At 42.9% G+C, this 16,351-nt stretch overlaps 1 long non-coding RNA gene across 1 annotated transcript; it reads left to right on the plus strand.

The window, feature by feature from the left end:
* Positions 1-5,044: 5,044 nt before the first annotated feature.
* On the plus strand, positions 5,045-7,018 carry LOC147833216 (uncharacterized). Its single transcript, XR_015513965.1, has 2 exons — positions 5,045-6,307; positions 6,640-7,018. It is a non-coding gene; the product is annotated as an uncharacterized LOC147833216 (long non-coding RNA).
* Positions 7,019-16,351: the final 9,333 nt, after the last annotated feature.

Raw genomic sequence — 16,351 nt, forward strand, 5'->3', positions numbered from 1 at the left:
CTTCTCACACTATGCCATCCGTACCGTGCCCAGGCCCGTTTCCCGGATCGTTTGAGAAGTGTGAGTGCGTTGAATCGGGCTCAAGCACGGTTCACTTGGCCGGCCCTGGCCCGGTTGGAAGAGGTGTGCCTGAGCGCGGTTCACTTGGGCTTTGGCGCGGTACGCTTGTGTGTGAGTGCAAAACGCGCCAAAGCCCAAAACTGAAAGCGAGACGTGACTTTTAAGGGACTGTTTGATATGGATTTATTAATCATTCTTACTGTTCAGTGATCGCAAACTGCTGTAGTTTATTAAAGACGCAAACTCCTCACTTCACGTCAGCTGCGCGCCTTCTGCAGACCTCCTCATTCCTGCAGCTCGAGAGCTTTATGATTGTTTATGAGCGCCAAAAGTGGCGGATCTGTTCGGCGAAATATCTGACTGCGTGTCCCCGCATCCCTAAGGACTGTTTAGCGAAATATTTGACGGCATATCAAACGACTGAAACGATATAACTAGAGAAATCTCCACTGTGCTGCTGAGTGAGAGAGCGCTTCTCACTGAACAGCGCAGCAGCGATGACGTAAGCGTGCCGAAGCCCGTTTGTGGTGTGAGCGCGGGCCGTCGGGGGAGACGGGAGGGGTGACAAGCGTGCTTTGGCCTGGTTCGAGGCAACTGTACCTAGTGTGAGTACGGCCTAAAGCTTGTTTGGCATGCTGTCCCGGGAGAGAGCCCAGAGCTCATAAGATCCTCGAGCCCAGGGCTCCCTCCCGTTTGCAAGGCGAGAGGGGAGTTTGAGCTCAGGTAGATCTGGAGAACTCCACTACTTACTAGGAGCATGGCTATGATGGCGATTTGGATTAGCCAATTAACTTAGGTTGCATGTTTTTGGATGGTGGGAGGAAACCGGGGGAAACTTACGTGAGCACGGGGAGAGCGTGTAAACTCCGCACAGAAACATTGGCTGGCTTGGTAAGGACTAGAACTAGTGACGTTCTTATTGTGAGGCAACAGTGCTAACCTCTAGGCCACCGTGCCACCCACCTAGGAAAGGAGGAGGAGAAGTGGTGGAAGGGGGGAGTCTTCAAAACGAAGACGGCTGTTTTATGGAACTGGTATTTATAGTGGCTTAAGAATCGTCTGATTGGTGAATCATAAATTAGATAATGCGGGATCCTCTTGAAATTAGTCTATAAATAAACTTCACTTAATACACTACTTGTTTGAATAAATTGATGAAGAGATAACCCTCCTTGTCCTCCTTGTGTGACCGTGACAGCGGAATGACTCTGTTCATTTTTTCGCTTACCAGCTGACCGCTTACCTCCATATGGACGGCTTTCCTCTGTTACCAGTTTGTCCAGTGGCTTGCTGCGTATGTTGGCGGACTTGAGATGCAAAGCGGAGTTGATCACGATAACAGGGTTCAAGTTCAGTGAAGAACGGTTCCAGAAAGCAGGTAAGGCAAAAACAAGCCAAAAAATAAAATGAAGAAGTAAATAACAGGATGAGAATGTGGTAAAATCTGTAAACGTGTTGAAACTCAAGCAAGGGCTTTTCTTTTTCTGAAATGTTTTTTTCAAAACTGTCGTTTGGGTTTAGAGAAGTGATCGGTCAATTGGTGCTTTTGAAAACACTAGTGGTTGGGTTTAGGGAAGGAGGATAGTGGGTCAGTCAGCCGACAGCGGCCTCTGGTGTATTTACGCAGGAACAACAGGCATGAATGGCATTCGCGAGATAAATTTAAGATCTGAAAAAGTGTACACAGCAGCCTCTGGTGGATTCACAGAAAAAAAAAAAACAGCTACATGTCGTGAAGCCTACATCGGGGAGGAACCTACCTGCCCAGAACGGTCCGGACGGACCGGGCGAGGGGCCTGCCCTAGGGGTGTCGTAACTTCCCATCGGTCAGGTTACAGAACTCTGGGTGCTCTTACTATTGAAATCACCCCCTGGCAGTCAGGTCCTGCTGAAATGAGGGGCCCTTCAGAAGAGAACGGTGCGCCTTCTGGGGCCTTTGTTATCCTCTAAGGTCTCCTCTGAAAAGTTCTCAAGAAAGGCTCAAAACCAAAGTCCACCAAGTTTCGCCTTCGCCGAAACCTTGATGGCAGGTCAGAGAAAATGGTGGTGGGGTGTCCTCCCGGCTGGGAGGGCTACCCACTCCTGTGTGACTGGTAGGCAGTGCTTTTGCTTGTGCTTGACCGTAGACATCGAGAGGTGTCCTCATAAGACACCTGGTGGACGTGTTCTGCCAGTGCCACCCGAGCCTGCTCCAGACCCGCCATCTACCTGTTGAGACATTGGCTCTTTGTGCATTTTTTTCTCTTTTATAGTGAAGTGAATCAGCCACACTTTACCAAAAAAAAAAAACAACAATCCACCCTCCCACCAAATCCCCCTGCCCCCTGCCCAGACCAAACAATCACCATCGCCTAGCCAGAGGGAGAAAGATCCTAACCCTAGTACCTGAACTCTAAACCCCTGACTAAACACCACCATACCTCCATTCCTCACAACACGCCCCCAACCCCATCCGCCTTATCGTCTTTGCAAAGAAAAAAAGAAAAACAACTTAAAAAACTGCCCACCGACCCCCCCCCCCCCCCTCACCATCCACTAGCCAGAAAATAAGAAAGACCCAAACCCTAAAACCTAAACCCCTGACCAAACACCACCATACTTCCACCCAGCACCCCCTCCCCCACACACACCCGTCCACCCTGTCGGCTTCACATTGCAAAAAGAAAGAAAGAAAAACAACCCAAAAAAAAACAACCCCCCCCCCCCTCCTCCCACATTTCACTTTCTTCCACAACCCAAACACCAACCCACCCCAGCTCTTCACGTCAAAACCTTCACAAACTTTGTATAATCAGCACTTACTGTGTTTATTGCCTCTCCTTGATGAATTGCTAAATGCCTCCTCAATATTAAGTCGCTTTAGAGAAAAGCGTCTGCTAAATGGATTTCGGAGTTGGCAGTTGGAGACCCCTGTTATGACTTCTGAAATATGCCATGACAGCAAAACATTAAAAGACTAAACATCGAGCTTGTAACCACAGGAAGAATTGACATCTTAAAATACATTCCTACAGAGAAAGTTGTTTAAATTTAAAGTTATCATTAATAATGTTTTGATTCTAGTTTTGGTCAAATGAAAGCAGGCTTGTTCTTCATATCAGACTAAAAAACCTGTTAATTAACGTTTATTTTCATTGTGTCTGATGTCAATCCTTGGTATTGTTGGATTACTTTATCTTGTCCGTTTGATTTATTCGTTCAATGAAACCTGCCACTGGTTTTATGTCAGGTGTTGCACATTTTTGTAGAAGAAAAGATTCGTTTTTGATTCTTTTGGGAAGTTGACAATAAAACAGTGTACATCAAATATTGTCCGCCTCTGATTAAGCCTTTCAGGTTTAAATTGCAATAAATGTTTCTTCCGTTAACTTCTGCTTTTTGAAGAAATGCCTTCACAGAAAGTGTGTTGGATTTTCTTCTTTCTTAGGTTGTGCTTTTGGCTTCTGAAAGCAGAACTGCAATCCAACATAAACAGTTAGCATGCACTGAATCACTGTGCAGAGGTACGTCCAAACATCTTCTTCCACCTGAGCCCACATATGGTCCAGCCTGTGAGGACTAATGCATGGGGTTTCATTTTACCTACTAAACACTAATCAAGGCTGCACGTTGGTGCAGTGGGTAGCATGTTCACCTCACAGCAAGAAGGTCACTGATTCAAGTCTTGTTTGGGTCCGTTGGCATTTCTGTGTGGAGTTTGCATGTTCTCCCTGCGTTCGCGTGGGTTTCCTCCGGGTGCTCCGGTTTACCCCACAAGTCTAAAGACATGCAGTACCGGTGAATTGGTTGAGCTAAATTGTCCATAGTGTATGAGTGTGTATGGATGTTTCCCAGTGATGGGTTGCAGCTGTAAGGGCATCCGCTGCATTAAACATATGCTGGTTAAGTTGGCGGTTCATTCGCTGTGGCGGCCCCTGATTAATATTTCCATCTTTGCATGGAAACATGGCTAATGATTCTCTTTTTTAAGGTTACTAGTCTTTTATTTATATTTGTATTAGCGTATACTGCAAAAATATGCTTGAAACGTCTAGTGTTATTAAAGTTATTATTTGATTGTTAAAGTTTCCACTAGAGGGCGTGCATTCACAACAAACAAAGGCGTAGTTTGATGGTGCTGTGACTGAATGTGGTGTAATAAACAAACATTACATGCTTTTACAACTACCATTTTGGTTCCTTGTGGTGTGATAAAGATAGTTGTAATTTCATTAAGAGCCACACTGGAGGGGAGTGATGACCGGATATATTGCAGGCCATCACAGAGCAAGTGAGTTGTGTTTGGTAGAGGGCACAGCATGGTGAACTGAGGCTTCTAACCCACTCTGAATCTGGTATTTTGAGAACATTATTTTTGCTGCTCAAATATAGAGGTGAAGTTGGTTTTATATTCGCACATTTGTTCATTTAGCAGTCTCTATATTGTTTACCATGTTAATTTGAATATTCAGTGGGAATTAGCATGCAAGTATGACTTCTAAACAACATTAACACAATCTAATTCACTGTGAACAATGCTGTACTTTGATAGTCATTTGCAGCTAATATGATTTCTCTATTTAGATTTGCACAGAATACTTTTCTAAAATTATATTATTAAGGAGAATGTTTAAATATCCAACTATAAAACCAAGTTCACCTCTATGCTCAAACGTGACTGGGTGTTTAAGTTGAGTGTATTTTCAATTTTTAATTGTGATTTGCCCTGCCTTTTTCTTATGCAGACAGGAACTGTTGTCCTGGAGATTTCAATGAATGGATAGAGGTAAAATTGATTTTATATTGATGCAAAAAACTATATATATATATATATATATATATATATATATATATATATATATATATATATATATATATATATATATATATTTATATGTGATGTTTGTAAACAAATTTCGGGAGGAGCATGCGGAAAAGTTTCAGTATCGAATACGTCATTGCAACCCCAATATATACCAAAGCTGTCTTACCTGCAGCATCTCACGACTTTAGCATCCCTCCACCACCCCGTCACCTGACCTCTTGCATTGCATTCCCGGGGGGAGCGTTCTGGGGCCGGGCTAGATACTTCGCTCGAATCCCAACTCTTCTTTGTTTCCTGATAAGGGGAATAACTCGAGTTGGGGTATCTCCTCGAGCTCAGAGCCCTCCCCCAGGACAGCACGCCAAATATGCTTTTTACTTAAACGAATGCAAGTGTGAACTGGTGATATATATATATATATATATATATATATATATATATATATATATATATTAGGCAAGCCATGGTTCTCCTTATAATATTGAACCGTACAGTACGACCTCCACGGTTCAATACGCGCTTGTGAATTGCGGTTTTCTCAGTTTTGAGTTTAAATAATTTATGTGCGTTTTATATTCCCCCGAATTGACTGTGAGTGCCTGTAAGCGCCCTGCGAGTAAATATCCAATCACTATGCTCTAAGTTAGGGGGCGCTTGACCATCATTCCACACTTTAACATGGCGAGCAGCGGTGAAGTGAGTCAACAGTGTGAGAAAGCGCCGACGTCTTTCTTATCTGCAGTGTGAGGACATTTCAGTTTTGCTAGTAAGTATAATGCCAATACAAGAAAAAACAGTGAACAAAAAATAACTGTGTGCAAGCATTGTTTTACACGTATAACCATGACTGCACATCTGCAGCGCCATCACCCAGCAATATCACTGTCTGAAGGCAGGATAGCAGAGAAGGTAATCAAGTCCCCCAAATAGCAACAATCCCTCGCTGAAGCTGTCAAGCAAACAAACCCAACTGGTTCAGAGAGACACATAAAATAACAAAGGCAGTGCGGCTGTTTATTGCTGAAGATTTGCAGCCGTTCTCGGTGATTGGAGATGTGGGCTTTTGTCATCTTATAAAAGCACTCGATCCGCGTTACAGACTACAGTCTCGCTTTTTTTCCAAATAATTAAGATGTTTATTTATGTTTACTGAAGTACAAATATGTTTAATTGAAATGGCCAGTTTATCTTTATTAACTTCACATGTGTGTTTATTTTCAAAGTGTAGGATTTCATGTGTTCCCCAGTTTGTACATGGGCCACCAGCAGCTGTGAGATTTCACTGTTCATTTTCTTATACAATACACTAGGAACTACTGTACTTTTCTTGGCTTTAAGTAAAGCAAAATGAGTAAAATGAGTACCTCTTACTGTTCCTATTGCTTATAGAATAAAAAATCACACGTGTCAAGCCATGAGAACCAAACCGAACCAAAAACTGAGGTATGTATTGAACTGTGGGCTAACTGTATTGTTGCATCCCTAATATATATATATATATATATATATATATATATATATATATATATATATATATATATATATATATATATATATATATATATATGAGAATCAATTAACAGCTACGTTTCCTCCTGTTTAAATCATTTTGTAATTTGCACACTTCTTTCAAATCTCCTCTATCTTTAGTCTTTTGTGCATTTTTCTAGACCATTTGCGATTGCTCATGCCTGACTGTCATATCTGTCTCAGTCATTCCTGCTCTCTCTCTCTCTCTCTCTCTCTCTCTCTGCGCCCCTGTGTTGGTAATGCAGCAGCAGACAGACTGGCAGACACATGCGTCACTCCATCAAACTGCTGATTCATCGGATGCACAGGACCAGTGTTCAGGACGGGCCACAGCAGCAGGCAGGGGGCAGCAGGGCCTCGCTCACCGCTTCTGTCCTGCTTCAGAGAGGAAGAACTGGCATATGTTTCACATGCTTCAATGCAGCTTTGTAAAATCTACACTTACACCACTTTAAAGGGCACCTACAGTATTAAGTATACCCCATTTTACAAGATGTAAAATAATTCTTTAATATCCCTAGACTGTTTATATGAAGTTTCAGCTCATTCACATGCTCATTTTTACATTATTGATTACATTTTTGCAAATTTGTAAAAAATTAAAATTAAAATAACTTTTAACTGCAATTTGCTTGGTGAAACTGTTCTTTGTGGTCGCAGTGCTAATTTCTCTTACGTCTGCTTCTGAAAACACTATTGGTTGGGTTTAGGGAAGGGTTAAGCTTAGCGGTTCACTAGCTGATCTGTACGACAAGCTCTGCCTTCTTCTGGATTTCTGTGTGGAGTTTGCATGTTCTCCCTGCCTTCGCGTGGGTTTCCTCCGGGTGCTCCGGTTTTCCCTACAGTCCAAAGACATGCTGCAGGTGAATTGGGTAGGCTAAATTGTCCGTAGTGTATGAGTGTGTGTGTGAATGTGTGTGTAGATGTTTCCCAGAGATGGGTTGCGGCTGGAAGGGCATCTGCTGTGTAAAAACTTGCTGGATAAGTTGCCGGTTCATTCCGCTGTGGCGACCCCGGATTAATAAAGGGACTAAGCCGACCAGAAAATGAATGAATGAATGAATATTACTCATCAGAGACGGCGCTGTGTGTGAAGCTACGGTGGTGAACTTGCGAGGGTTTCCCCAACTCACACCCTGGACTGACAACCTTATTATGCGGCGGGCTTGTTATTGATATTACTCCGAGCTCCGTTGCCATGGCCACCGCACAAGAGACATTTAATTTTCTCTCCTCCATCATCATTATCTATGAGACCATCTGTTGTGCAAAATGAATTCAGCCTCATTTGCATGACTGATAAGCGCATTCTTTATCTATTTAACAGAAGGTCATATGCCATGGGTTTGGAGCAGTGGAGGAGAGAGACGGAGGTGTGTGTGTGTGTGTGTTTGGGGGCTGGACGAGTAGGAGTGTGAAACATTATTAGCACAGATGTTTATTTTGGTTAGATGAGTGTGTGTGTGTGTGTGTGTGTGTGTGTGTGTGTGTGCTGTTGTGCTTTGGAAGAGTCTGTGAGCTTCATGATACCGCCATCTATCAACTGTTAGCACGAGGGCTAAACGAGCACCCACTTAGCCACATTATGCCATGAAAATATTGCTTGATGAACATTCAGAACGTCCAAAATACATTCAAGATGTTTGGTTAAATGCAGGAATGTCTGTTTTGACATTCTGTTAATATTACATGAACTATAATGTTTTCTGAATGTTTTGTATTTATCGTAGTTATCACACTTATAATGTGTGTGTGATGAGGGATTGGCTGGCTCACAAAGAATTTGTGGCCGCAGAAATCTCCAAAAACAAATAGGAATAAAAAAGCTAATTTGATTCGTTTAGCAAAAATACAGTCTATATCAATATGCTAAATTAAAATTTTTGTAATATTATTTAATAATATGCAAATGGCGTGGAGGCTCAGTGGTTAGCACTGTCGCCTCACAGCAAGAAGGTCGCTGGTTCGAGTCCAGGCTGGCATTTCTGTGTGGAGTTTGCATGTTCTCCCTGCGTTCGCGTGGGTTTCCTCCGGGTGCTCCGGTTTCCCCCACAGTCCAACGACATGCGGTACAGGTGAATTGGGTAGACTAAATTGTCCGTAGTGTATGAGTGAGTGTGTGTGTGTGTGAATGTTTCCCAGAGATGGGTTGCGGCTGGAAGGGCATCCGCTGCGTAAAAATGTGCTTGATAAGTTGGCGGTTCATTCCGCTGTGGCGACCCCGGATTAATAGGGACTAAGCCGACAAGAAAATGAATGAATGAATGAAATTATAAACATGATTTTAAAATACACAAATCCAATTCGTAAATTCAAAATACGATTCAAGCAAATTCAATGCAAATTCAATTCATTTTTACTTGTGAGTTCGCAAATTTCGTTTACAAATTGACAAGTTTGATTTTGTAAAAGTGAACTGTGCTGTGCATGTATGAATTTTATATTGTAAATGTATTATTTTTGAGACTGATCTGTCTCCATAGAAACACACACCAACATGGGAGAACATGCAAACTCCACACAAAAATGCCAACTGGCCCAGTCAGGACTCGAAGAAGCAGTCTTCTTGCTTTGAGGTGACAATGCTAACCACTGAGCTGCCCTAAATTCTAATAGCTAAATCTAATTATGCTGATCCATGATTTTTGGATGGATACATAGCTATTCTTATTACATTCATTCATTCATTCTCCTGCCGGCTTAGTCCCTTTATTAATCCGGGGTCGCCACAGTGGAACGAACCGCCAACTTATCCAGCAAGTTTTTTACACAGTAGATGCCCTTCCAGCCGCAACATCCACACATATATTAAGTTTCCAACTCAAAGTCCACACACACTAATACACTACGGACAATTTAGCCTGCCCAATTCACCTGTACCGCATGTCTTTGGACTGTGGGGGAAACCGGAGCACCCGGAGGAAACCCATGTGAATGCAGGGAGAACATGCAAACTCCACACAGAAACGCCAACTTAGCCGAGGCTCGAACCAGAGACCCGGCAACTTTCTTGCTGTGAAGCGACAGCACTACCTACTGCGCCACTGCTTCGCCCCCTATTACAACATGAGAATCAACATGAGGGTGATATTTTTGGGTGAACCACCTTTAACATGCAAGTGTAATGTTCCTAATTTTAAGAAAACCCATTGTGAGAATGTCATTGTTAGCTGTGGCTCCCAGTATTTTTGATTCCAGAAACACGCAGAGATTTCCAGTCAAAATCAGCCGTGCTTGCACAAAAACCCCTATATGAATTTAAATACATTTGCATTATTCATTCAAACCCCAAGTAGAACGCCGATGCAAATGCTCACACGCTCCTCTTGTCATGCAAAAAGTCGAAATATGGAAATCATTCAGCTTTTCTTATTGCCGCTCTTGAAATTAACCGCGTGTTATTTTCGGTTCCCCCAGTTGCAGTGAGTGTGAAATCATTTAATGGTAATCTTTTGCTATGGTAAATTTAGGTGCTGAATCCGTAAATGTTGGATTCGCTAATCTGCGGCCGCGTTTGATTTCAGCTGTAAGTCGTGTGAAGCGAAGGTCTATTTTTTGCTCTCAGTCTGTTGTGTGTTGCGCGGGCTATAAACCTGACCTACTTCCTAAAATATGAGTGTGCTGAAGCTGTGCAGCCCCTCATATCAAAGCCAGAACACCCCACTCCATCAAAACACAACGCTATTTACAGTTTCTCCAGCATCCCCCGGTCTCCAGCTGGGTTTCAGCTCTTTTTAACAGTGTTGTAATGTGTGTGTGTGTGTGAGAGAGAGAGAGCGTGGGCTGATCCTCATCTGCATCAGAGCTCTGGCTTGTGGATTTCAGCATCAGTTCTGTCCGTTCAGTGAACGTCTGCTTGACGAATGCAGAACATATGTGACACCACGGCGCATTTAGAACCCATAAACAATGAAACTAAAATCGCCAGTGGTTCGTTTTCTTCTTCTTCTTCTTCACTGTAAAAATGCGGATTTGTGGTGGGACGACATGAAGGAATTAAGTTAACTTATTTGTGTTTACAAATGTAAGTAGATTGAACTTAAAACGATTAAGTTGTCCCAAAAAACACCCCTCAAGAATTGTTGTTTGAGCTCATTTCACACACACATTAGTAATGGGTCGTTCATGGACGATTCGTTCGTTTTGAACTACGAGTCCTCTCAGGGAGTTTGCCCCCTCACATATACTAATGAGCCACAAACAGGACGTTAATATCACCAACCATTCCCATTTTATTAAGGTGTGTCCATATAAATGGCCCACCCTGTACACATCATGTTCACCTGAGCAAACTGTTTCAGAATCACTTCTCCGAGTAATAAACAGATGCATTACTCAGATTACATCAATACATTTCTGAAAGAGGCTCAAACAGTTTTTTCTGGGCGCAATATATTTTAAATATATGATCAAGAAATGTTGTATTTGTGTTGTTTAATTAAGTTTTTAGTTGAAAAATACAGAGGGTAAAATTTAGTTATTATATATACAACATTTTTTTATTATTATATATAACAAAATTTACAATTGTCACACAACCAGCGATCGCTTTTCAGAGATCGCTGGTTCTCACACGAACTCTCAGGACTACATTTCCGCATTCCCCAGGACTACACATTCATACATGCACTGCTCCCAGACACGCACGCCTGCTCATTCATCTATCCTGATTGCAAGCACCAGCTGATCCTTGTCACAGACTGATATCACTCAGTTTGCCGAGTCTTGTTTTCCCAGTGTGACTTTACAACGCGTTTCCCTGTCTTGTTTCTCCGTGTCTCGACCTAAGCCTTGTTAACCTTGTTCTCTAGTTTAGCCGCCTGCCTTTCGACCTGTTGCCTGTTTAACGTTTATGATTCTGGACTGCCTTAATATACCCGTTTGCACCTGATGACCACTGCTTGCCTGACGCTGAATAAACCTGCATATTGGATCTTACCTCCTGTTGTCCTCTGTCACTCCACCCAGTCGTAACAACAATATAGTTAGTTGTAAAAAAGTAAATATAATTACTTTTTAAATGGTCAGAAATGTATTTGTTTGCAAATTTTTCTATGTAAATATATTTTTAAATATATTTTTGCCCATATTTTGTATAGTTCAGTAACCGGGGAGACGTTGAAATTTGAACGGCATCTATGGTGATGTTAGTCTGTTTTTCCTCATCCCGAGGTCTCCATAATCCTGGACCAGGCCGTATCCTGAGCTGATGCTGCGGCAGTCATGGAGGAGTGGAGAGCATGAGACTGATTCCTGAAAGATCCCAGTGATAGACGAGTCTCCGCACTGATCTCGTGGGCCAGCCTGAACACCCGACAGTGACCATCCCACACCGTGCAGCTTCTCCATGACGGAGGTCCAGCGTTCTCCAGCCTCCGGCGCCCAGACTGCAGCTCTGCACAGGAAGTTTGGTCAGAGGAGAAATGGTCGAGCTCAACTGAGCCTGTTTTCTATTGAGGTTTTTTCCTTCACTTTCGTCAATTGGTGAAGTTTGTTCCTCGCCGCTGTCGCCACTGGCTTGCTTGGTTTGGGACTTGTTCAGCTGCTCTGTTGGATTGAGATCTGGTGACTTTGTTGTGTTCAAGAAACCAGTCTAAGGTATGACATGGTGCGTTATCCTGCTTGAAGTAGCCATCAGAAGATGGAGACACTGGGGTCATAAAGGGATGGACATCAGCAACAATACTCAGGTAGGCTGTGGTGTTGACATGATGCTCAATTGGTACTAATGAGCCCAAAGTGTGCCAAGAAAATCTCCCCCACACCATTACACCACCACCACCAGCCTGAACTGTTGATACTAGGCAGGATGAATCCATGCTTTCATGTTGTTGAGGCCAAATTCTGACCCGAGCATCCGAATGTGTCAGCAGAAATGGAGACTCATCAGAGCAGCAACGTTTCTCCAATCTTCTATTGTCCAGTTTTGGTGAGTCTGTGTGAATTGTAGCCTCAGTTTCCTGTTCTTAGCTGACAGGAGCGGCACCCGGTGTGCTCTTCTGCTGCTGTAGCCAATCCGCCTCAAGTTTTTTTTTTTTTTACGTATAGGTCCCCTCTCCTTATTAGCCATTTATAGAAATGAATTATTTTCAATTGTAATATTTTTTCGTGAAGTTTCCCAAACTAATTTCGAGAGGAACACGTGATAGCATTGACTACAGCTGATCCCTATCACTAATCTCTAACTAGCCAATCGGATCACTCTAAATTCAATATAAATATCCAGCCTAAACTTCATTCCTCATCTTCGTTTTGGACCCCCCCCCCCCCCCTCCCCATTCATCCCTTCTCCCTCCTCCTCAGTTCGGGTGACACGATGACTAGCACTGTTGCCCCATAGCAAGGAGGTCATTGGTTCAACACTAGCTGAGCCAACCGATACTCTCTGTGCGAAGTTTGCATGTTCTCCCAGTGTTCGCGTGTGTTTTCCCCGGGTACTCCGGTTTCCTCACACACTCAAAAACTATGCAACAAAAGTTAAAGTCACAAGCACTTACTACAAACTAGCGCAGCTAGTGATCTATTTTGGGAAGCTATCAAGAACTACCTGATCTCATATCCCTCCCTATGCTTATTGACCAGGCGGGAGCCTTGCACTCATCTATCACCGAGCTCAGGGTTCTCTCCCGGGACAGCATGCCAAACTAGCTTAAATAGTCAAGCATTATCTAAAGCCTGATTTATACTTCTGCGTCAGGTGACCGGCGTAACCCACGGCGCAGGCAACGCGCGTAGCTGTGCATTTATACTTCTGCTGCTGTCTCTGTCGGTCTGCATTAACACTTCCGAAACGCTAGTTGGCAGTGTGGTGTAAATGTTCCTCTGTGTCGAGTTTCTTCGCTGCTTTATTGCTTTTCCTGAACACTTCCGGGATGTACAAGTGGCTCAAACTCGCTCATTTTGAGGCAGGAACCGGCGGACGTGCAACAACTTTAACTATGAGGTAAACACAAAACAAAATTTTCCATCCGGAGCTCCTTCACAGGACTCCACACTTGTAAACAATCGCTCGCGCCATTAGCGCGGCTCTCGGCCCTGCCCAGACTCGTCAGCGCTACCAAGCCGACCAATCACAGAGCTTACGCTACGCGTCGTTGCGACGTGTAGTTACAATTTTTGAGAGGTGCACGTCAGTGACGCCGACGGCCACGGCGAAGGGCTATGCGTCAGCGCCGTAGCATACGCCGGCGTTTGACGCAGAAGTATAAATCAGTCTTAAGTGTGAAGTCTTGAATTTTATTTAATTGAGATATAATATATCACCACATCATGGACAGATCACCCAAAAATATTCTCATGGTTTCAGCCATTGACTTCCACAGTATTTGTACTAACTATTATCATCCATGGCAGATTTTCCTCAACATTCTTCAGTGTATCTCCTTTCGTGAAGAAATTTAAACATGTTTAAAACCACTTGAGAGTGAGTAAATGAGGAGATGTTCATTTTTAGGTGAACCGCCCCTATAATCCGGTGTTCAGACGAACGACTGATTCTCGGTGTTCAGACACTGTGCTGAAGGTGTTGTTGTGTTGGTGTGATAAGAGGAATGTTTGTTGTCTTGTGTTTGACGTGTGCGGAGCTCATGTGTGCGTCTTTCACACACTCGGTGTCAGGATGATGAACAGCTCAGTGATCACATCCACGCACAATCGCTGCAGATCCACACACACTTTATCTTTAATCACTTTCCTGTCGCTTATTTTTAAGTCATCATGCGTTCGCGGATATCAGGGATTCTAATCACCTTATAATCACAGTTAATCAGTTTGCTTTTCAGCATCAGTGGATTTAAGATAAATAAACTGGATTGTCAGGGGGGGGGGGGACTAAATACACTGAAGTAATGACTGAAACTCATAATCACATCAAACACATGACAATTGAGTTAACGATGATATGGCAATTTAGTAACTGGATGAAAACTTAAGTGCTCAAGTGTTCCCTCAGAAGGGAATGATCTGGAATATTCCACATACAGCAGCACAAACATTGGGTCAAATATGGACTGGTTTTCAATTAAATGTCAAGAGTTCTCACTTAGATATGCTTAGCGTTTATAGCAGGTTTGGCATGCTGTCCTGGGAGAGAACTCTGAGCTCAGAGGTATTAGGGCCCAAGGGTCCCGCAAATCAGGAGATCCGACATCAGGTAGGTCTCAAGAGTTCCCCCTTGGAAAAGGAGGAGATGGGGTGGAAGGGGGGATTCTTTCAAAACGAAGATAGAGCAGTAGGGAGAAAACGATCTATTTATAGTAAAAATAGGATCACTCTGATTGGATTATTAACGATTACAGATGAGCAGCCAGTCATGCTCAATCATATCACGTGCTCCTCTCGAAATTAGTTTAATGAAACTTCACTTAAACGAGTTGGGTTTGTCCATATTTGACCAAACGTTGGGTCACAACAACCCAGCATATTTTAAAGCATCCAAGACCTAAAATATGACAACAAACATTTGAAAACCTTTTTTTTTTTCATCAACCACATCATTTGACGACCTCAAAACATTATACAGTTCTGAGTGTGCCTCTCACAAGTGAGTGGGCTGTACAAACCACCTGTAGAATACACACTCTTTCATCTCTCTGACACTTTTGCACCACTCTTTCCACCAGACACTTTCTTATAATCATTCATTCATTCATTTTCTTGTCGGCTTAGTCCCTTTATTAATCTGGGGTCGCCACAGCGGAATGAACCGCCAACTTATCCAGCGTGTTTTTACGCAGCGGATGCCCTTCCAGCCGCAACCCATCTCTGGAAAACATCCACAAACACTTGACAATTTAGCCTACCCAATTCACCTGTACCGCATGTCTTTGGACTGTTGGGGAAACCGGAGCACCCGGAGGAAACCCACGCGAACGCAGAGAGAACATGCAAACTCCATACAAAGTCTGAGTCGAGGATTGAACCCGGGACCCAGCGACATTCTTGCTGTGAGGCAACAGCACTACCTACTTTGCCCTCTTATAATCACATTGTGCATTTATGAAGTGTGCTTCACACAGGTGAGTGGGCTTGACAAACCACCTGTACGAACACCCTTCTCTTTCTATATAAAAAACACTCTCCTTAATTTTACACTTAGCTCTTTAAGCACTAACAGTTGCTTTGTATAGTCAGCACTTGTGTGTATTACCTCTTCTTATTGAATTGCTGAATGCCTCCTTAATTGTAAGTCGCTTTGGACAAAAATTAAATGTAAATGTAAACATTTGGACATAACAGCACACCTAAAAAAAGAAGGGTTTACACTTTATTTAAAGTACAACCCAGCCTAATTATTGATATGTACCTCTGTATACATTTCTGGAGATCGCAAAATAAGCCCCAGGAGGTGTTTTTTTTTTTGCAGTTTTTGTTTTCGGGAATCCACCAGAGGCCTCTGTGTATGCTATTTGAGATCTCAGATTCATTTCCTGAAGACATTTACATGCCAATATTTAGTAGCAGTCGTAGCGCCACCTGCTGACAGAAGTAAGTTTGGCATGAATTTGTGATTTTCTCAGTTTTTTTTTATATATATCAGCTTAAATTATTATTGTCCACTGTTCTTTGTCATCCTAAGGCCACTGGGGAGCGGTAAGACCTGGTGCGAGGTCCCTTTCATGGCTGCTTGCAGCTTTCATTTTGAATGAATCTTTTATGTGACTTGAAAATGAGAAGTCCTCTCAGGGAGAGATTTGTTCGTTCACAGACTGCGCACATTTGTGCAGGAGAGCAAGATTAGTTCCTTATTTGAGTCTTCTATTAAGTCGTTCATTGATCACGTGAAGGACAGAAGCCAATCATAGGCAGTCAGAGCTGGAAAAAGATTTGATCTGTTCATTTCTTGAGTCCTCGGTTTTGAGTCGTTCATCTCTTTGCATGACTTGAACACCCAAAGATTCAAATTCAGATTCAAATTTAGGTAAACTAATATATGGTTTCTCCCGTTTAAACATACAT

Source organism: Danio rerio, chromosome 17 (genome assembly GCF_052040795.2).
Source record: "Danio rerio strain M-AB ecotype USA chromosome 17, GRCz13ab, whole genome shotgun sequence".
In the NCBI taxonomy this organism is placed as follows: domain Eukaryota; kingdom Metazoa; phylum Chordata; class Actinopteri; order Cypriniformes; family Danionidae; genus Danio; species Danio rerio.